We start from the raw sequence: 24,065 nt of genomic DNA on the forward strand, positions 1-24,065 counted from the left end.
GGACCAGTTTCATTGATGTATTATTTTTAAGCCTTCTAGGTGCATAATTGTGATGTACAAGAAGAAGCCTTTATCTGTAATTCTTACCCTGATACTCAAAATTCCAAATCTCTTTATTTGTGGCTTTTTGGTCAATTAATTTCTGATTGAGGTCCCCCCCCCCATGAATGGAAAATTAAGCCAATGCAAAATGATTGCTGGTTTGTGACCAGGGCAATGGACAGAAATGGAAATTTTATAAAATGCTGTATTTTCAAATGTTCATTATTTTTTTAGACATATTTACAAAATGAAATTTTCAATTCAGATCTCCATGTTCTTTAATTTGATACATTGCACAATGCTAGACAACTACTTAAAAAATAGTCTGTCATTGCTACTCAAATTGGCCATTTTGAACAGGACTGTTTAGACAGGGTGTAAATGGAGCTGTGGTGCTTTATCCTTGTGGTATTTTGACCAAAGCATGTCAGATATTTTGGTAAGATCTCAGGGAATAGTGCCAACATTTGGAAAAGGGGTATGCCAATATTAATGCTTATATCAAATCTCATAATGTGAGTGGATGTTCTGCACGTGGAAGCCATTGTTGATGAGAGACATCAGAGCAGAATAGGCAGGCAGGTTTGAGATGACCAGAAAGCTACTCTAACTAAGACGTGCAGTTGTGGTGTGAAGTTTACATACAGTGACATGAATGTCATCTTGGATATGAATGTCATGGCAATATTGGGCTTTCAATGATTTCTCTGAACTGTTCATTCTCTGTGGGAAAATGATTGTACAACATACTTTTTTAATATAAAAAAATCATGAATTTGGTGCAGAAGTTTTAATTGATTTGGGGTTTTCTAAAAATCAACACAGGATCAAAATTATACATACAGGGTCAAAAAGTTACATACACTCACTTAGATTATTAATTCAGAGGTGCTGAAACTTCCAAAATGTCTCTTGTAGCTGGTAGCTTCTCTGTATCTTCATAAAAAAAAAGGTTTGTTTACAGCACTCATTGGATTGACCAACACACAGTAAAATGGGAAAGTCCAAGGAGCTCAGTGCAGATCTGAGAAAGAGGATCACAGATAAACACAACGCCAGAATGTCTCTTGGCGCCATTTCTAAACAACTGCAAATTCCAAGATCAGTTCAAACAATTGTATCCAAGTTATTGTGAGGTGTACTCACTTTGCTAAGTCACTTTGCTTCAAGAAAACCGAAACTGTCACCCTCAGCTGAAAGGAAATTGGTTTGGATGGTCAAGAACAACCTGGGAGCCATGATGGCACAGCCCTGCCATGAATTGGAAGCTGATGGATCACTGTCTACAGTTCAGATCACCATGGACTAAGAGGCTACTATGCAAAAAGTAACCCCCTGCTCCAAAATTGACACCTTCAAGCTTAACTAAGGCTACGTTTACATTACGTCGAATCAGCGGATCATCAGATTAACGTTCTTAAAACGATTCGCGTTGACACTAAACCCGTTAGCCGTGCACACAGCAACACTAATACGCGGATACGCTCGGCTCCGCAGGCATCCTGCGCTCCAAATCACTCCGCCCTGAACAGCGAGTGCCCTCTGGAGGGTGCGCACTCCGGCCCTGCGCAGCTCACAGAGCGCGCGAGTGAAGTGAACAAGCCACGATTCGGGACTGAGCCGCTGTGTGTGTGATCCCAGCGCATATCACTTATTACTTGCAAGTGGAAGGATGGCAAGCCTAAAGACAATCATAACTACACAATGGGCAGTATTTGCATCAGTATTTGCAGTATTTTCATACTTTTATACTCTTTAATGAAAGGTGATACAAGGCGGAAGTCTGCGCCGTTTTTCAGCAGTCGCGTCACATGACCAACGCCAGCGAATCAGGAAGGTGGATGTCACAGTGACGTTGTCCAATGAGACGCCAGCTAGACCTCAGCACAGCGTATTCGCGTATTCTCAATGTTTACACAGCACCGGAGCTGATACAATCTAGATTGAATACGTGGACGCTGGCGGATTCCCGTTTCCCCGCTTTTTCAGGGGGGTTAATGTAAACGGACAGTGCGTCCGCGAAGAAAACGAGACAGATACGGTCTAGTGTAAACGTAGCCTGAAGTTTGAAGCTGAGCACATGGACAAATAAAGCCTTCTGGATGATACAGTTGTGCTCATAAGTTTACATACCCTGGCAGAATCTATGATTCTTTGAACATTTTTCAGAGAATATGAATGATAACACAAAAACATATTTTCCACTCATGCTTAGTGGTTGGGTGAAACCATTTATTGTCAAACGACTGTGTTTTCTCTTTTTAAATCATAATGACAACAGAAACTACCCAAATGACCCTGATCAAAAGTTCACATACCCTGGTGATTTTGGTCTGATAACATGCACAGAAGTTGACACAAATGTGTTTGAATGGCTACTAAAGGTAACGTCCTCACCTGTGATCTGTTTGCTTGTAATCAGTGTGTGCGCATAAAAGCTGAGTGAGTTTCTGGGATCCAGACAGACTCTTGCATCTTTCATCCAGCCACTGACATTTCTGGATTCTGAGTCATGGGGAAAGCAAAAGAATTGTCAATGGATCTACGGGAAAAGGTAGTTGAACTGTATAAAACAGGAAAGGGATACAAAAAGATATCCAAGGAATTGATGATGCCAGTCAGTAGTGTTCAAACTGTGATTAACAAATGGAAAATCAGGGGCTCTGTTAAAACCAAGCAAATGCCACAAAGTATCTCGCCTACAATACGCCAAACAGCACAGAGACAAGCCTCAAAACTTCTGGAACAAGGTAATTTGGAGTGATGAGACCAAAATTGAACTTTTTGGCCACAACCATAAACGTTACATTTGGAGAGGTGTCAACAAGGCCTATGATGAAAGGAACACCATTCCTACTGTAAAGCATGGAGGTGGATCGCTGATGTTTTGGGGATGTGTGAGCTACAAAGGCACAGGAAACTTGGTCAAAGTTGAAGGAAAGATGAATGCAGCATGTTATCAGCAAATACTGCAGGCAAATTTGCACTCATCAGCCCGGAAGCTGCGCATGGGACATACTTGGACGTTCCAACATGACAACGATCCAAAACACAAGGCCAAGTCGACCTGTCATTGGCTACAGCAGAACAAAGTGAAGGTTCTGGAGTGGCCATCTCAGTCTCCTGACCTCAATATCATTGAGCCACTCTGGGGAGATCTCAAGCGTGCAGTTCATGCAAGACAGCCCAGGAATTTACAGGAACTGGAGGCTTTTTGCCAAGAAGAATGGGCAGCTTTACCATCTGAGAAAATAAAGAGCCTCATCCACAACTACCACAAAAGACTTCAGGCTGTCATTGATGTTAGAGGGGGCAATACACGGTATTAAGAACTGGGTTATGTAAACTTTTGATCAGGGTCATTTGGATGTTTTTTGTTGTCATTATGATTTAAAAATAGAAAACACAGTTGTTTATCAATAAATGGCTTCACCCAACCACTAACCATGAGTGGGGAAAAAAGTTTTTGTGTTATCATTCATATTCTCTGAAAAAAGGCCAAGAAAGCAAAAATTCTGCCAGGGCATGTAAACTTATGAGCACAACTGTAGCTGATTGGTCAGATGAGACAAAGATTGAGTTGTTTGGCCACAATGACCACCATGTACAGGGGGACATTGTACCAGCTGGTGGTGGTGGTAGCAGCATCATGCTCCGGGACTGTTTTGCTGCCAGTAGAACTGGTTAACTGCACAAAGTGGATGGAATAATGAAGAAGGAGGACTACCTCAGAATTCTTCAGCATAAACCATCAAAAACTTGAACAGGACTTGAGACTTGGGAGTTACAACAGGACAATGAACCCAAACAAGCATCAGAGCTGGTTGTGGAGGATAAAGCAGGCTAACATTAAGCTTAAAACAAGTCCTGACTTCAACCCTGTTGAAAATGTATGGACCGTGCTTATAAATTGAGTCCATGCCAAGAAAAAAAAATACTCTACCAATTCTACCATGAAGAGTCATGAAATATCCAACCAGAATTCTGCCAGAAGTTTGTTCATGGTAAACAAAAATGTTTGATCAAGGTGAATCTTGTGAAGAGACATTTTACCCAAATATTAGGTGTGCTGTATATACTAGTGCATCTCAAAAAAATTAGAATATTGTGAAAAAGTTCAATATTTTCCATCAGTTATTTAAGAAAGTGAAAATGTTATATATTATAGACTCATTACACATAAACTAAAATGTTTCAAGCATTTTTCTATTTTAATTTTAATCAGTATGGCATACAGTACAAAAACATAAAAAAAAATCTCTAAATATTAGAGTATTTCATTTCAAGTTTGAGTAAAACAGTATGAACACAGTGTATCTCTCGGTCTAGTTCAGTACACACAACCACAATCATGGGGAAGACTGCTGACTTGACTGTTGTCCAGAAGATGATCATTGATGCCCTCCACAAGGAGGGTAAGCCACAAAAGGTCATTGCTGAAAAGGGTGGCTGGAAAAGGTGCACAAGCAACAGGGATGGCCGCAGTCTTGAGAGGATTGTCAAGAAAAGTTGATTCAAGAACTTGGGAGAGCTTCACAAGGAGTGGACTGAGGTTGGTGTCAGTGTATCAAGACCCGTCACGAACAGACATCTTCAAGAAAGGGGATACAACTTTCGCATTCCTAATATCAAGCTACTCCTGAGCCAGAGACAATGTCAGAAGTGTCTTATCTGGGCTAAGGAGAGAAAGAAATGGACTGTTGCTCAGTGGTCCAAAGTCCCCTTTTCAGATGAAAGTACATTTTGCATTTAATTTGGAAATCACGGTTCTAGAGTCTGGAGGAAGAGTGGAGAGGCACAGAATCCAAGGTGTTTGAAGCCCAGTGTGAAGTTTCCACAGTCTGTGATGATTTGGGGTGCCATGTCATCTGCTGGTGTTGGTCCACTGTATTTTATCAAGTCCAAAGTCAACACAGCCATCTACCAGGAGATTTTAGAGCACTTCATGCTTCCATCTGCTGACAAGCTTTTTGGAGATGCTGATTTCCTTTTCCAGCAGGACTTAGCACCTACCCACAGTGCCAAAACTACTACCAAATGGTTTGCTGACCATGACATTACTGTGTTTGATTGGCCAGCCAACTTGCCTGACCTGAACCCCATAGATAATCTATGGGGTATTGTCAAGAGGAAGATGAGAAACACCCGACCCAAAAATACAGATATGCTGAAGGCCACTATCAAAGCAACCTGGGCTTCAATAACACCTCAGCAGTGCCACAGACTGATCACCTCCATGCCACACTGCATTGATACAGTAATTCATGATAAAGGAGCCCCAATCAAGTATTGAGTGTATAAATGAATATACTTTTCAGAAGTTGGACATTTCTGTATTGTAAATCCTTTTTTTGATTGATCTTAGGGAATATTCTAATAATTTGAGATACTGGATTTCTGATTTTCAGGGCGGCACGGTGGTGTAGTGGTTAGTGCTGTCGCCTCACAGCAAGAAGGTCTGGGTTCGAGCCCCATGGCCGGCGAGGGCCTTTCTGTGCGGGGTTTGCATGTTCTCCCTGTCTCTGGGTGTTCCGGTTTCCCCCACAGTCCAAAGACATGCAGGTTAGATTAACTGGTGACTCTAAATTGACCGTGAGTGTGAATGGTTGTCTGTGTCTATGTGTCAGCCCTGTGATGACCTGGCGACTTGTCCAGGGTGCACCCCGCCTTTTGCCCGTAGTCAGCAACAAAAAAGGCTTTAAATATTTCACTTTACATGTATACATGTAATGAATATAGAATATATGAAAGTTTACCTTTTTGAATTAAATTATGGAAAAAAGGAACTTTTTCATGTTATTCTAATTTTTTGAGATGCACTAGTGTATATATATATATATATATATATATATATATATATATATATATATATATATATATATATAAGTTTGGGGTCACCCAGACAATTTTGTGTTTTCCATGAAAAGTCACACTTTTATTTACCACCATAAGTTGTAAAATGAATAGAAAATATAGTCAAGACATTTTTCTGGCTATTTTCAGCATTTAATTGACCCCACAAATGTGATGCTCCAGAAACTCAATCTGCTCAAAGGAAGGTCAGTTTTATAGCTTCTCTAAAGAGCTAAACTGTTTTCAGCTGTGCTAACATGATTGTACAAGGGTTTTCTAATCATCCATTAGCCTTCTGAGGCAATGAGCAAACACATTGTACCATCAGAACACTGGAGTGATAGTTGCTGGAAATGGGCCTCTGTACACCTATGTAGATATTGCACCAAAAACCAGACATTTGCAGCTAGAATAGTCATTTACCACATTAGCAATGTATAGAGTGTATTTCTGATTAGTTTAAAGTAATCTTCATTGAAAAGAACAGTGCTTTTCTTTCAAAAATAAGGAAATTTCAAAGTGACCCCAAACTTTTGAACGGTAGTGTATATATTTATATATTTGACCCTGTATGTATTCCTTTGACCCTGTGTTGATTTCAGAAAACCCAAAGAAAATTAAAACTCATGCACCAAATTCTAGTGGGTTTTTTTTTTTTATTAAAGATGTATGCTGTACATTCAAAGAAATTACTGAAAGCCCAAATATTGCCATGACATTCATATCCAAGATGACATTCATGTCACTATATGTTAACTTCTGACCATAACTGTATTCACAACCATGATGGGCAGAATAGCATCTCAGAATGCACAGAGCTACAACAGTATAAGGCTGCATCAGGTTCTACTCCTGTCAGTCAAAACCAGGTATCTGAAACTGAAGTGGGTGCAAGCTGACTGAAACTAGACAGCTGAAGAGTGGAAAAGCATTGCCTGGGGTTCCTCTCTTTGAAAAATGAACTTAACAATAGTTGAAGAGAGATAAAAATGTGGATGTTTTGTTCCAAAAGTCTACTGACTGGGTGACATAAGGGTGCCAGATGGTAGATAGCCATGCAGTGTGATGATAGTGTGAGTTCAGATTGGACCTGTTACACAGACTGAACTGCCACCCAATTTGTAACTGTCAGATCTTTTCCAGCATGATGTCTTCATTTACATGTACAGCATATACGGTAGCAGACACCCTTATGCAGAGTGACTGATGGAAGTCTACATCTCTTTTCGGGAGGAGTTGAATTTATATTAGTGTTCATTCAAGCACTTGTTGAAGAGGTACGTATACTATCTATCGTACAACAGCCAATGACTCATCTGTTCAAACAGCCAGGGGAAGTTAATACAAGATACAGAGATGCATGTTTAGAAATGATTATACTGTATGTAAATGTAAATACATAAAATAAATATCGAATTATAAATGTTAAATTGTAATTGGATATCATGCACGTATGGGATTGCTAAGGAATGAACTGTGAGTGTTGCATATTGTAAAGATCATGTGAAATGTGCCGTGCAATGAGTGTAATGTATTCTGGGATACTTGTGATGCATTATTCATTACAATAATGTAAATACTTTAATCTGAATACACATAAGCATTCCTGACCACCTAATTTGCAATACACTTGGGGTTAATACGTGTCATAGGTCTGCTATCTCTACATAATTAATTAGACTTAAGAAAGCTCTGGGTATATTTTTCCTTCACCCGAAAATCTCCTGGATGTTATTTGGGAGCAATAAGCTTCAGCTTAATGATCTTCTATCCATCTTTTGAAAGTACAAATAGCACATATGTATTTTGTGAACAAATTATCAGCAGTACATCAGCAGAGCATTTGATATGGAGGATCATCGACTTCACTGGAACATCAACTTCATCACCATTGCTTCTGACCTGGCTGGCAACTTCAATACCATAACTAAATAAAAATATTTTTCAAAGTTATAAATAATCTTGACTTCAATCTTACCATCCGTTTTGTCCTGTGATCCCTCCATTCCAACAGCCTTCTATATTGAGGCTCCTTATCAGCTTCAGCTCTCACTGGAGAGCCTTTGAAATATAAATCAGGTCTCATTATCTCCCCCAATTACAGTCCCTGTGGTGAAAAGAGCCGAATCGAGGACATCCTTGAGAGGTAATATTGTCTAATATGCTTGGAAAAATTGGGCAGAGGGTGGTGGAGTTGCCCTCCACCACCCTCCAAGAGTTGCTACGTGATGGTGAATGGCATGGAGAGAAAGCTACTTCTTGGTGACATATGGAGGGAAATAGATTGGTAGATTGGTATAAATATGTAATCTGGAGGGGTTTTCTTGGTGATAAAGAATGGTATGTGTTGAAGTTTGTGGATATGGAACACAAAATATCTGCATGGATGATTATCCTGTCAAAACAGTGAGGTCTGAGACTACAATGAAACTGATAAGTGGGGAAAAAAAAGGTTTGGAAATATTTAAAACAAAGTAAATGTTCAATTAAAAAAAAACATTTTATATATACCATAGAGCTGTTTAATTCTCAATTCTGATTTCTCATAGGGTGGTAAATTTGACAGTATTTCCAGCTAGAGCTCAAATGACAAAGTTTATATTAGTGAGCTCATGCTAATACTAAAGACCGGAATACTGATCATTTCTATAGTAAAGACTGTAATACTAAAATGATCATTTTGATCGTAACACCTTATTCATAATGGCTTTTTTTTTGTTTGTTTCTGCTCTGCTTAATCTAGACATAAGGATAAACAAATTTTAAATATGTCAGTAATCAGCAAAGAAAAGCATATGATCACTGATATGGTAAAGGCATATCAATTTCTTGTACACTTTCTGTAAGGAGATGTTTACGGTATTTTGTATATACAGTGGGGCAAAAAAGTATTTAGTCAGTCACCAATTGTGCAAGTTCTCAGACTTAAAAAGATGAGAGAGGCCTATAATTTTCATCATAGGTATACCTCAACTATGAGAGACAAAATGAGAAAAAAAAAAATCCAGAAAATCACATTGTCTGATTTTTAAAGAATTTATTTGCAAATTATGGTGGAAAATAAGTATTTGGTCAATAACAAAAGTTCATCTCAATACTTTGTTATATACCCTTTGTTGGCAATGACAGAGGTCAAACGTTTTCTGTAAGTCTTCACAAGGTTTTCACACACTGTTGCTGGTATTTTGGCCCATTCCTCCATGCAGATCTCCTCTAGAGCAGTGATGTTTTGGGGCTGTCGCTGGGCAACACGGACTTTCAACTCCCTCCAAAGATTTTCTATGGGGTTGAGATCTGGAGACTGGCTAGGCCACTCCAGGACCTTGAAATGCTTCTTACGAAGCCACTCCTTCATTGCCCGGGCAGTGTGTTTGGGATCATTGTCATGCTGAAAGACCCAGCCACATTTCATATTCAATGCCCTTGCTGATGGAAGGAGGTTTTCACTCAAAATCTCACGATACATGGCCCCATTCATTCTTTCCTTTACATGGATCAGTCGTCCTGGTCCCTTTGCAGAAAAACAGCCCCAAAGCATGATGTTTCCACCCCCATGCTTCACAGTAGGTATGGTGTTCTTTGGATGCAACTCAGCATTCTTTTTCCTCCAAACACGACAAGTTGAGTTTTTACCAAAAAGTTCTATTTTGGTTTCATCTGACCATATGACATTCTCCCAATCCTCTTCTGGATCATCCAAATGCTCTCTAGCAAACTTCAGACGGGCTTGGACATGTACTGGCTTAAGCAGGGGGACACGTCTGGCACTGCAGGATTTGAGTCCCTGGCGGTGTAGTGTGTTACTGATGGTAGCCTTTGTTACTTTGGTCCCAGCTCTCTGCAGGTCATTCACTAGGTCCCCCCGTGTGGTTCTGGGATTTTTGCTCACCGTTCTTGTGATCATTTTGACCCCATGGGGTGAGATCTTGCGTGGAGCCCCAGATTGAGGGAGATTATCAGTGGTCTTGTATGTCTTCCATTTTCTAATAATTGCTCCCACAGTTGATTTCTTCACACCAAGCTGCTTACCTATTGCAGATTCAGTCTTCCCAGCCTGGTGCAGGTCTACAATTTTATTTCTGGTGTCCTTTGACAGCTCTTTGGTCTTGGCCATAGTGGAGTTTGGAGTGTGACTGTTTGAGGTTGTGGACAGGTGTCTTTTATACTGATAACGAGTTCAAACAGGTGCCATTAATACAGGTAACGAGTGGAGGACAGAGGAGCCTCTTAAAGAAGTTGTTACAGGTCTGTGAGAGCCAGAAATCTTGCTTGTTTGTAGGTGACCAAATACTTATTTTACAGAGGAATTTACCAATTAATTCATTAAAAATCCTACAATGTGATTTCCTGGATTCTTTCCTCCCATTCGGTCTCTCATAGTTGAAGTGTACCTATGATGAAAATTACAGGCCTCTCTCATCTTTTTAAGTGGGAGAACTTGCACAATTGGTGGCTGACTAAATACTTTTTTGCCCCACTGTATGGAAGGAGGCTGATGAAGGAGCAAACAGTATAAGTGATAAGAACTAACCTCTTAGATTTGCCCAAAGATTAAATATACCACTATAAATTGTGAAAAATCATGAAAATTTGCCCATTAATAATAATAATAATAATAATAATAATAATAATAATAATAAAATTGCTGTGTTATCAGAGGAAAACTATGATGGATTATTAAGGCCATTGTTAAAAAAATAGGTACCCTATGGGACATGTGGCTACTGCTTATAAATAAAATTGTTTTCCAATACCATGTCTATACAGTAAGTACAGCATATATATTTACTCACTGAGGCAGTAGCCACAAAAAATGAAGCACAATCCAAAAATTAACAATTTAAAAATCACAGAAGTAAAATATACCAAGTGTCTGTACTTTATATTATTCTACTCTTGCCTCTTACAGTTTTCAAAACTGAAACCTCCGAACTGAGGCTGAGACACACACACTGTCGCCATGGTGAACATAATTGTATACACTCACCAGTCATTTTAATAGGAACACCTGTATGTGCATTGCTCTGTTGTTACACTCATTCTTACATTCTTACAACACAGTGACATAGTGGTTACAGCCTCTATGAGGCAGTAGCCACAAAAACAAACAATCTGTTCCTCAATCTGAACACTTTTTTGCCACTTTCAAAAGAGGGAATGACAAACTGCAAAAAGAGAGAATACAGTTTGGACTGAGGACTTTCAAAAAAAAAACATGCAAACTTCTTAGCTTTGGGGGCAGACTTTGGATAAAGTCTTCCTCAACTTTCCTCTTCTTTCTTTCCAACTCTTCCCTCTGCTTCTCCTCATCCAATCTTTTGCGTTTCTTGGCAACCTCGGATTCTTGAAAGAGGTATTTGTTAAGATCAAATTCAGGTTACTGTAAACCTGAAAGGTAAATATACTTGAGCGATTCAACACGAGAAAAAATAACCTGAAAATAAACAATGTAAAAATAAACTAGGTATTTAGAAAATTTTCAACAACGCTATTCTATGATACAAGTATAATGTATATGATAACATGCACAACTGAATTACATAAATTTTTATAAATCAATCACATACTTGGGCTGGTGCTTCCACCCTTGCTATCTTTACTGGACTTTAATGCGTGTGACATGTGAGATACAGCAGGTACATCAGAGGTAGAGCCAATTCTAGCGGTCTTCACTTTGGGCTTCACCGATTTTTCTGCAACTGAGAAGCATAGATTTTTTCCTCAAAATAGGTAATAAAAAAATCAAACATTAGTATTGCAATAAAGCAAATAGCATTTATGTTTGAAAACATGCACAATTGATACACAAACACAGCTTTTAAAACAAACATATCATTTTAAAATAAATACATACTTGGCTTTTCGCTTCCTTCCTGTGATGTGTGAGAAACTGCAGTAACACTCTTCACTTTGGGATTCCCCAATTTGGCTGCAAAAAATGTAAAAAAACAAACAAACAAACAATTGTACAAAAACATTAACATTGTCATAGCCCTTGTGATATTCATTGCCATGAAGCAAACAAAAACAGGAATGGGATTTTTTTATGATACATCCTATTCATACTTTTGATTTGTTCTTTATATATTGCTACTGATGTAGTGCAAAAAAATATAAAAAACTACGACAACATTTCTACATACAACCCCGATTCCAAAAAAGTTGGGACAAAGTATAAATTGTAAATAAAAATGGAATGCAATAATTTACAAATCTCAAAAACTGATATTGTATTCACAGCAGAACATAGACAACATATCAAATGTTGAAAGTGAGACATTTTGAAATTTCATGCCAAATATTGGCTCATTTGAAATTTCATGACAGCAACACATCTCAAAAAAATTGGGACGGGGCAATAAGAGGCTGGAAAAGTTAAAGGTACAAAAAAGGAACAGCTGGAGGACCAAATTGCAACTCATTAGGTCAATTGGCAATAGGTCATTAACATGACTGGGTATAAAAAGAGCATCTTGGAGTGGCAGCGGCTCTCAGAAGTAAAGATGGGAAGAGGATCACCAATCCCCCTAATTCTGCGCCGACAAATAGTGGAGCAATATCAGAAAGGAGTTCGACAGTGTAAAATTGCAAAGAGTTTGAACATATCATCATCTACAGTGCATAATATCATCAAAAGATTCAGAGAATCTGGAAGAATCTCTGTGCATAAGGGTCAAGGCCGGAAGACCATACTGGGTGCCCGTGATCTTTGGGCCCTTAGACAGCACTGCATCACATACAGGCATGCTTCTGTATTGGAAATCACAAAATGGGCTCAGGAATATTTCCAGAGAACATTATCTGTGAACACAATTCACCGTGCCATCCGCCGTTGCCAGCTAAAACTCTATAGTTCAAAGAAGAAGCCGTATCTAAACAGAAGCACAGACATCTAAAGCCGTATCTAAACAGAAGCACAGACATCTTCTCTGGGCCAAGGCTCATTTAAAATGGACTGTGGCAAAGTGGAAAACTGTTCTGTGGTCAGACGAATCAAAATTTGAAGTTCTTTATGGAAATCAGGGATGCCGTGTCATTTGGACTAAAGAGGAGAAGGACAACCCAAGTTGTTATCAGTGCTCAGTTCAGAAGCCTGCATCTCTGATGGTATGGGGTTGCATTAGTGCGTGAGGCATGGGCAGCTTACACATCTGGAAAGACACCATCAATGCTGAAAGGTATATCCAGGTTCTAGAGCAACATATGCTCCCATCCAGACGACGTCTCTTTCAGGGAAGACCTTGCATTTTCCAACATGACAATGCCAAACCACATACTGCATCAATTACAGCATCATGGCTGCGTAGAAGAAGGGTCCGGGTACTGAACTGGCCAGCCTGCAGTCCAGATCTTTCACCCATCGAAAACATTTGGCGCATCATAAAATGGAAGATACGACAAAAAAGACCTAAGACAGTTGAGCAACTAGAATCCTACATTAGACAAGAATGGGTTAACATTCCTATCCCTAAACTTGAGCAACTTGTCTCCTCAGTCCCCAGACGTTTACAGACTGTTGTAAAGAGAAAAGGGGATGTCTCACAGTGGTAAACATGGCCTTGTCCCAACTTTTTTGAGATGTGTTGTTGTCATGAAATTTAAAATCACCTAATTATTCTCTTTAAATGATACATTTTCTCAGTTTAAACATTTGATATGCCATCTATGTTCTATTCTGAATAAAATATGGAATTTTGAAACTTCCACATCATTGCATTCTGTTTTTATTTACAATTTGTACTTTGTCCCAACTTTTTTGGAATCAGGGTTGTAGATCAGTAAAGCCAATACCTCTGTAAAGGCCTCTGCATGCTCTTGCGACAAGGCTTTCGCAGACAGCTTTTCGCAGACAGTTGTAATTTATCGTTGAGCGGGGAGTAATAGGCATGCGAGATGTTATTCACTGCCACAACGCAAGGGGGCGCGAAGTCGCGAAATCGCTAGGAGTAGTTGGTGGGTGTGGTTAGTGGAGTGTTTATCCTCCGGTTACTTATAATGACTAGAACTGGAGTCGTATAGATGTATGTACTTCCTCACTTCCTCGATCAACCGCTCTTCATGCTGCTCCATCTTTGCTTGTGTTTTTAAAAATGGCGGTCGTGAAAACAAACCAAACCGGGAAAGTAGGGAAGTGGAAGTGCGTGTACAGCGGATGTAGAGTGGACCAATCAGAGCCCTCTTGTCTGCGACGCTGTCTGCGAGGCTTCTGCGGTGGTCACAATTTTTGGGAGGTGCGCACAGAGCGTCTGCGTAGGTGGGGGGGCTACGCAGACACTGTCTGCGACGCTATCTGCGAGGACTGGGTTGTCAGCATAAATTGGCCTTAACTCTCTACTTCAGCTGTAACAAAGTGCTGTATAGCTTCCCATTTCTCCACCAGTCTATCCAGACAAGGGCCGAGTGCAAGCCAGCGTGTTGACACTAACTTTAATATCTTGTGTGGCTTCATGTCTAGGGCCAATTGTTCATCAAGCAGCTTTTTTTTGGCGATCGGAGGACTTATCAAGGTAGTAATATAAGTTTACAAGAGCATCTTCAACTGAGCAGCTTAAAACAGACTGTAGTTTGGTAGCAGCTTTCTGTGCAGCCAGGTGCAGCAAGTGACAAGAGCAGCCTACCATGTACACATGTGGATGTGCTCTTGAAATGTACCCAGCAACTCCTTTACCCATACCGGACATCACATTAGCATTATCTGAGGAAAATGCCATGACATTCTTCCAGGGAATGTTGAATCTTTTCAAAGCATTGTCCACCAAATGAAATATGTTTTCACCCATTGATGCCTCTTTCAGTTCCTCTAAAGACAACTGTAATGACTGTATTTGGCCATGGTACTCGCATCGTACAATGAGAGGGTACAGTTTGCATGCATCTCTGTCATTACTCCCATCTGTAGCAATGGCAAATGGCTTTTCTCGCAAAATGGATATCAGCTCTTCTTGATCGTCTTCAGCTAATGCTTCAAGGATGGCAGTAGTCTTGATTCGAGCACATCCATACTGAAAAACAATTACTGAGATTACTTTTCCAGATCAATTATTACAAATGAATTAAAGAAAGCAATGACTGACAGATTAATTTTTTGCCAGGTTTTTTTTTTTATATATATATTAGTATTTTACTCACAGCAGACATATAATAAAATAGTAAATTGTTGAATTATTTAAATTATTATTCAGGGTATTTGCCTATTTGGAGGGTGTAAAATATGGTTCAAATTGACAAGATCTCCCACCCCGGACACTTCTAATTGAGCCTAATAATTGCTAATTAATCATTGAAAAAATTGAATAATAAACTGACCTTTTTCGCGATCTCTGAATCAGAAAACATGTTCTTGAAAAGTTGTCCAGCATGGTCTGCAATGGCAATGGGCAGATTATGTTCCACAATGAAGTTCGTGAACATAACCTCTGCCTTTGTCACCTTGGCATCCAGGTCACTGTTGGACTTCACGAAAATATCCGATATTCTCTTATTGCTCCCAAGAGTTTCGGCGTTACCCTTGTGTCCTTCGGTATTAACATGCCGTCGTATGTCGCACATACCCCCATGGGATATAGATATGTCTACTCGACATGTCGAGCAGAAAGCGTGGTGAACTGACTTCTTAGAAGGGATGATGAAATTAAATTTATCAGTGTACTCCTTACGGAACTTTTGGTTAACTGTTTTTGTTGGTTTTTTGTTGGTCTGGCTTTAGGTTTACTATCCTTTTCACTCGACATAATTATACTTCAAAAATTTAAACTGAAAAAGAAATTCCATGACTTGATAAACAAGCAGCATGGCATCCAGACTCATGCTAGACATGTAAGATTGAATTCTATTGGTCAGTGGTTATTGTGGATTTGTTTTTCGACCAATAATTGTAAATTAAACTACTCTGGAAAAAAACAAAATGCGGAAGCACCACCTGCGGAACGGTCAACTATGATGTACCCATGTAAGAAACTCTCAATATCGGAACAATTAGAGCCAAAATCGTAATTGCAGAATTTACTTTGAAAATTGTAATGATTACAGCGAAATCGTAATGATTGGCACCTCTGACATTTCTGCATTAACAAAGTTACCTTTGCCATTGGCACTGACATAACTCCATGCCATTACACACCCAAGCATTTAGGTTTGTTGCTGGTGACATGCTGGATGGTCCTTTTTGTCTTTGGTCCAGAGAACATGGTATCCATTTCTTACAAAATAGACCTTGAATACTGATTTGTCTGACCACAATAGAGGGTGAAAATATATATGTATATATAAACTTTAATCTCAGAAATTCTCATATGCTTTAATCTAAGAGTTTTTTCTTCAGAATATTACCTCAACTCCATTTTTCTTTTAGCCCACAGTGGCCCTAATACGCCATTGTAGAAAACAGAACAGCACATGCTGAAATAAAATAATCGAATTTGGAGCAGGAACACTTACTCCGCTTTGCATCAGACCACACCACCCCATCTTTGGTTATTACCTAAACAGCCACTCGGTTGTGTTGTATTCCTTTACTGCATAAACATTTAAACTTTATCTATCTATCTATCTATCTATCTATCTATCTATCTATCTATCTATCTATCTATCTATCTATCTATCTATCTATTTTAAATTTTATGTTATTTTTTTAAAGTGCATCTCACGAGTAAATTCAGGAGCAAGATCAGTGTAATTCTCCTATTTTATATTAAACTTTGGTCAAGTATCTGTAACATTCTGCATTCTCTGCAATTTTTTTTACCTTGCGCAATACCAGAAAAATTCAGTTGAAATCAAGCCATTTGAGGGGAATTGGTCCACCTCTGAAAAAACTTGGCATTTGAATTTCACAGCAAATTTGATTTCCGTGACGTCATCTGCGGGATGCCTCCCTCTGAATCCTACATCAGCGCTGGTTTGTTCATGAGAAAATGACCTGGTGTTTTTTTGCAAATTTCTTCAACGTTATCGCGTAATTATTAAAATGGTTAACAGATGTTTTGTAGGAGGGTGTAGCAACACCAATCTTGATGGGATTAGTACTCATCGTTTTCCAAAAGACCAGACAATGAAAGAGAAATGGGAGTGCTTGGTCTACGTACACAGGCTGTGCGCTTAAACCGTGCAAAGCTTGCACAGCCTGCTCGCACTTCCACAGATAACGTCACAAATCTGGCTCCAGACTCCCTTGGGATTTTTCCAGATGCATTTTGTTATTTTATTTTTTTCTGCTGTAGACAGATGGCCTTGTGCAAAATTACCCTTCTGGGTGAGTGTGTAAATGGACATACTTTCATATAAAAAAAAACACGAAATTGATCCAGAATATGCACTTTAAGTTGACACAAATTCTGGTTAGTTCTCCCATATTGAATGAAGGCTACAAACCTGGAAGACTGACAGCTAATTAATGCATACATGATCTTCCATGAGGGCGGCACGGTGGTGTAGTGGTTAGCCCTGTCACCTCACAGCAAGAAGGTCCTGGGTTCGAGCACAGTGGCCAACGAGGGCCTTTCTGTGTGGAGTTTGCATGTTCTCCCTGTGTCTGCATGGGTTTCCTCCACAGTCCAAAGACCGTCATGCAGGTTAGGTTAATTGGTGGATCTAAATTGACTGTAGGTGTGAATGGTTGTTTCTTTCTATTTGTCAGCCCTGCAATGATCTGGCGACTTGTCCAGGGTATACCCCGCCTCTCGCCAATAGTCAGCTGGGATAGGCTCCAGCTTGCCCGCAACCCTGCACAGGATAAATGGCGACAGATAATAGATGGATAGATGGATGCTCTTCTATGATCTGTGCTGCACTGGACAACATGACATGGTGAAGGAAAAGGAAGGATGTTCTTCCCACCAACTGAAGAGGAATCGCCATGCTGTCTGAGGCTTTCAGTATTCAAACTTGTGCAATCTCCCAATGATAAGCCAAATACTTAAACCACTATTCCACTCTGAGGTTATTTAAATATAGAGGACTGCTGTATATGAGATGATTAGATTACACTATTGGAGTAACTGATGCAGAAATTCAGATAATTGGGTTTCTCAACTATCCCACAACTCTAGCCTGCCTATTTACCTTTGCTCCACTTCAATAGATAGGAACTACATCACTGCTTTAACACTCACTCTTAATAATTAAAGAACTTTCAAGTCTATAAAACTTAGCATGTGTCAATGTTAGAAAGAACTTTATTACCACATCTTACACACACACACATACACACACACAGTTGTTTTCACAAGGAAACAATAGTGCAAAGACAGGATGAGGGCTTCCATTCAAACGAAACCATATGGTGAGAAATATTTGCTTGGAGTAAGTAAACTTTCATCGGAAATGGAACTGACTCAAGGTTGAAATCTCTGCAGCATTATGAAAGATTCACATTGTAAAGTATGTATGAGGACCAGCTGGTCTAGTTGCGAAATGATTCAGTGAATGGTAAGGCTCATTTTTGTTTCAGAATCCTGGCCAAAGTTAAACTCTTTGGAGCTCAAAGCAGTTGACATCACATGAAAATAAGAGGTTAATTTTTATCAATCAACAGTGCATTGGATTTTCAAATCTGGCCTGAGTTTCCCAAAAGCATCGTAGCAAAAAGATTATCATTAAATGGTAGAGCAAGCAGCACAATGAATGCTCTCTCTCCTAGTTAAGATGCTCTTTGCATTAAGAGGCTTTTGGGAAACCCAGCCCTGATTGGTCAGAAAATGTTGATTCATTTTCTATAACAGTAGCTCTGAGAGTAGTTTCAGTTTTAATTGAAATTACAAGTTGATATTAAAGTATAATTCTGATATTTTATTGTAACAATACATTCACAATGACTTGTATGGTGCATGCACCACAGAATTTAATTTCTGTAATGAGACATTTATTTGGCATTTTTGGAAAAAGTCTCCAGTGTCAGAGCTTTCTAACAGTCAAAGGTAAAGTTTATATTTTCCAATCAGGGCTTTGAACCAGAATTTTTTTCCTATTGGTTCGTTCCGAACAGAAACGGAATTTTAACGTTTCCGGTTTTGGGTTCCACCATTAAATAGACGTTCCCGAACCAGTTAGAACAAAAAAATTTCGTTCCCGGAACGGTTAATTACGTTCCCTGTCAGCTGTTTAACAAATGGCTATAAAGTTATGTCTCTGTCTCATCCAGCTTAAGCCAAATGTAGGCTAATTCTATTACAACCTTCATTAAATCAGACAAGAAATAATTCAAAACAATTATTATTTCAAATGTTGGAGATTTGGATTCTCAGTATGTCTTCCCATCTACACAAACAGAAAAAGTGCCAAAAATGAAAGATAATTCGTTTAGTGTGTTACCAAAGGCTAGTCAGGCCCTATAGAGGGCTACCGCATGACGTCACCGCGCCGCGAGATTTTGTTAGGCGCCATATTGGAAGACCAAGTACACATCTATGCAAGTACATACATACATAAAACAAACTACACCTGAAATGTAGCCAGGGCCGGTTCTGCCCTAATCTGGACCCGGGTGCAACATCGCGCAACCCCCTCCCCCCAAAAAAAAAACCCACCAGTCTAAATCAGGACAACCATCACATAACTATAACTATAAACATTTTATATCAACTATTTTAACTAAATGGGCTATAATAAATAAGCCTGCAGGCAGCCACAGCGGGCTGCCTCAGAAAAGTAACCATTCAATGACACAACTGAAAGCCTGCAGCCACGGCAGGCTGCCTTAAAAAGTAACCATTTGTCCTACCTTAAAACTCGTTTTGTATTTTCTGCCTCCTTTTTTGTATTTTCAACCCTCCGTTTATTTTCTTTCCTTTTCTGAAAACCCGATTTGTGTCCAGACATTTTGTTCTGCTACCAACGAACTAACTCGTCAGGTCTCGTCTCTCGAGCCCGCGATGATTCCCGTGGGAAGGGCAACAACTGATACATTTTTACAAACAGCCAATAGGGAGGTTGCAACGTTCAGGCTCTTCTTTGCTCAGACACTCAGTAATGCACTTACTCACTTATTATCACATGGAGACGTGATAGTAGTCCACCTTCCCGCTCTCTCCATTCAGTCAGCGAACGTCACACAGGAAGTGAACCCGAGCGGGTCATAGAAACTTGCGCAGGAGGAGAATGGCTTTTTTATTTGTAGGCTACGGAAACTTTGAGGGACGAAATAAAAACCGGTATTAACCGGTTACCATTATTTTTAATAAGCGTTTCTGTTCCGGAACATAAAAAATAATAAAGTTTCTGGTTTCGTTTTTGTTCCATGTGAAATAGAAAAAGTTCCCGGTTTTCGTTTTCGTTCCTTGAACCGGTTCAAAGCCCTGTTTCCAATACAGGAAAGTACAATGGCGGCACGGTGGTGTAGTGGTTAGCGCTGTCGCCTCACAGCAAGAAGGTCCGGGTTCGAGCCCCGTGGCCGACGAGGGCCTTTCTGTGCGGAGTTTGCATGTTCTCTGGGTGCTCCGGTTTCCCCCACAGTCCAAAGACATGCAGGTTAGGTTAACTGGTGACTCTAAATTGACAGTAGGTGTGAATGGCTGTCTGTGTCTGTGTCAGCCCTGTGGCGACTTGTCCAGGGTGTACCCCGCCTTTTGCCTGGAGTCAGCTGGGATAAGCTCCAGCTTGCCTGCAAAACAGGATAAAGCGGCTAGAAATAATGAGATATGATGAGATGAGGAAAGTACAAAGCCGAGAATATTTATTTATTTATTATTATTTTTTTAATGCTGTTTTCTCATGATAATGATAATTATTTTTTTTCTTGAGAAAACAAAGCTGGTTTTCTCATGATAATGAGAAAAGTGCTTATGAATTATGATTCATTTATTCTTAATATTTTTTATTTTACATTTCTTCACTTTGTTTTGTGTAGCCTGGTTATTTTATGCATTTTTATTTAATTATTTATTTATTTTTGGTCGGTCGTAGGGGCGGGCAGTCGGCGTGAGCTTATGATCCATGCTCACTGGAAATTTCTTGTTCATGGGGAATAATTGCAATCCCCAGTCCCAATCATGAATGGGGTTCAGCGGATTAACCGTGCCTCTCAGCATAGGCACATGCTGATCCAATCATTGTGGCATACGTGTGGTTTCGGATATCTTTGGGAATCACATGTAATTAATAAAAATGTATTGCAAGCATGCCCTTCTCGACTTCTGTTGAAAAGTTTTCAGGACTGAAGATATTTTAGTTTCTTGGTAACATGAAAAGCTTGATTTTGTCTTCTAAATTTCAAGTGAAAGAAAGAGGGGGAAAAGGGCAGTGAAGGAACAACAGTTCATAGGTGCAATAATTAAATGATAATAGAAACTAACTTTTCTGTTTTGTGGATTTCCACAAAACTGTAAATATGTAAATTTAAACAGAATTTAATTTCAGTCATTCATTAAGAAAAGTGTTAATTGTCAAAAAGATGTGGTATAAGAGGAATAAAATGCTTCATGTTGTGTTGTTGGAAAATAATAAATTTGTGGGGGTGGTAACAGTAACTCTGTTTCACATCGAGTCATCATAGATTAGCTTCTTGCAAACAGCACAACAATTTGTGTTGTATTTCATACTTAGTACACACAAGATGCAACAGAACACAAATGGAAAACCCTGAACACTCATCCATCTCTCATGAGATTTTCAACCAAGACATCTGAAATAAAATCTATGCCTTTGTTTGGTTTGATCAAAGTTTTATTTTATTTTTTTGTTTTTGTTTTTTTTTTGCACAAACTGGAGAGCATATTGTAACACACTTGCAAGCAAAATGTGGGAGAGAAAAGGAGGTTAGAGATAACTGTGATGAGATCACAGATGTTTGGGAGGGCCCCTGGCCAATTGACATGAAGAAGATTATGTGAGGTAAAGCGAGGGGCAGCATTGCACAGTCGGTCTGTGATGCATTTATAGAACAGAGAACAGAAATCCCAAAATGCAGGAAGTGAACAACAACATGAGGAAATATGCTAGACATAGACTGATATGGGTGTTAGGTTTTTCCCTTGGAGTGTGGGAGGCATAGCTCTGTCCTAGTTCCCTGAAAGCATGTTATTATTGTTGTTGTTTGTAGCAGTTCTTACGGAGGGGTGGAGCACAGAGGACGGCAGGACAGAGATCAGGTTCAACAAATCGTTTTATTGTTACACTTTTCAGTGAACACACTATGTTGGGCACAGACACATGCGCACACACACATCAGGTGTATGGTTCGGGAGAGATCTCCTCTGCTCTTGCTCTCCCTCCCTAAATAGGGCGCGGTCACTGGGAAGACACACAAACAGGTTAATTGCTCTCAGGTGTAGTGATTCTGCCACTCACCTTCCCTGACTCCGCCCTCCTGTCACAGACCGGCGCTTGACCACGCCCCCGCTGCCACATACCCCCACCGCCTGACTCAGGCCGGGCAGCCGTCTGGCCCGCAGCCGACTCCCCCCCCCTTGATGGGAGAGGAAGTCTGCCACGACCATCTGTGCCCCCGGCCTGTGGACCACCTTGAAATTAAAGGGTTGGAGTGCCAGATACCAACGGGTGATCCGCGCGTTGGCATCTTTCATGCGGTGGAGCCACTGGAGGGGCGCGTGGTCCGAACAGAGGGTGAAAGGGTGCCCCAGCAGGTAATAACGGAGGGCGAGGACCGCCCACTTGATCACCAGACACTCCTTTTCAATGGTGCTTTAGCGCCCCTCACGCACTGACAGCTTCCTACTGATGTAGAGGACAGGGCGGTCCTCCCCCTCCACCTCCTGGGACAAAACTGCCCCCAGCCCTCTGTCCGATGCATCGGTCTGTAACACAAAAGGGAGAGAAAAGTCAGGGGAGTGTAAAAGTAGCCCCCCACACAGTGCAGCCTTTACCTCTGAAAAAGCCCGCTGGCATTGCTCCATCCACTGGACCGGATCTGGTGCCCCCTTTTTAGTGAGATCAGTCAGCGGGCTGGTGACGTCCAAATAATTAGGGATAAACCTACGGTAATAGCCAGCCAGCCCCAGGAACTGTCTCACCCCCTTTTTGGTCTTGGGCCTCGGGCAGGCCGCAATCGCTGTCGTCTTATTAATTTGGGGACGCACCTGCCAGTTGCCCAAGTGGAAGCCCAGATACCGTACTTCCACCCGCCCAATCGCACACTTCATTGGGTTAGCTGTGAGCCCCGCTCGCCTCAGCGACCTAAGGACGGCCCTCAGATGTTCAAGGTGCCTCGGCCAGTCATTACAATAGATGATTATATCATCTAGATATGCGGCCCCATAGGTGGCGTGGGGGCAGAGGACCCTATCCATCAGCTGCTGAAACGTCGCGGGTGCCCCAAACAGCCCAAACGGAAGTGTGACGAATTGGTGTAAACCAAACGGTGTGGAAAAGGCCATTTTTTTCTCGGGATAGTGGAGTCAAGGGGATCTGCCAATATCCCTTCGTCAAATCCAGTGTCGAATAAAAGCGAGCCATGCCTAGTCGATCGAGCAACTCATCAATATGAGGCATTGGGTACGCATCGAATTTAGACACCGCGTTGACTTTTCTATAGTCCACACAGAACCGCACTGACCTGTCGGCCTTGGGTACCAAGACCACCGGGCTGCTCCAGTCACTGTGGGACTCCTCGACGATGCCCATTTCGAGCATGGTCTGAAGTTCTTCCCGAACCACCTTTTTTTTGAGTTCGGGTAGCCTGTAAGGGTGGCTACGCACTTCCACCCCCGGGGGCATCTCTATGTGGTGCTCTATGAGGTTAGTGTGACCGGGCAGGGGCGAGAACACATCTGAAAACTCGGTCTGCAACTGGGCGACCTCCGTGAGTTGGGTCGGGGAGAGGTGGTCTCCACAGGGGACCGGAGAGGTATGTGATGCCAGTGTCCCTTTTTGAACCTCCGGCCCCAGCTCCGCCTTCTCCGGAACCACAGACACCAACGCCACGGGGACCTCCTTGTTCCAGAGTTTAAGCAGATTGAGGTGGTAAATCTGTAGCGCCCCACCCCTGTCCGTTCGCCTCACCTCATAGTCGACATCCCCGACTCGCCGTGTGACCTCAAAGGGTCCTTGCCACTTGGCGATCAATTTGGAGCTCGACGTGGGCAACAGTACGAGTACCTTATCTCCCGGTGTGAACTCTCTTAGGCGCATACCCTTGTTGTACAGGCGGGCTTGCCATTCCTGGGCCTGCCGCAAATTCTCCTGAGTTAGGTGGGTGAGCATGTGGAGTTTTGCGCGCA

The sequence above is a fragment of the Neoarius graeffei genome, chromosome 8 (genome assembly GCF_027579695.1).
Source record: "Neoarius graeffei isolate fNeoGra1 chromosome 8, fNeoGra1.pri, whole genome shotgun sequence".
NCBI classification, from domain to species: Eukaryota; Metazoa; Chordata; class Actinopteri; order Siluriformes; family Ariidae; genus Neoarius; species Neoarius graeffei.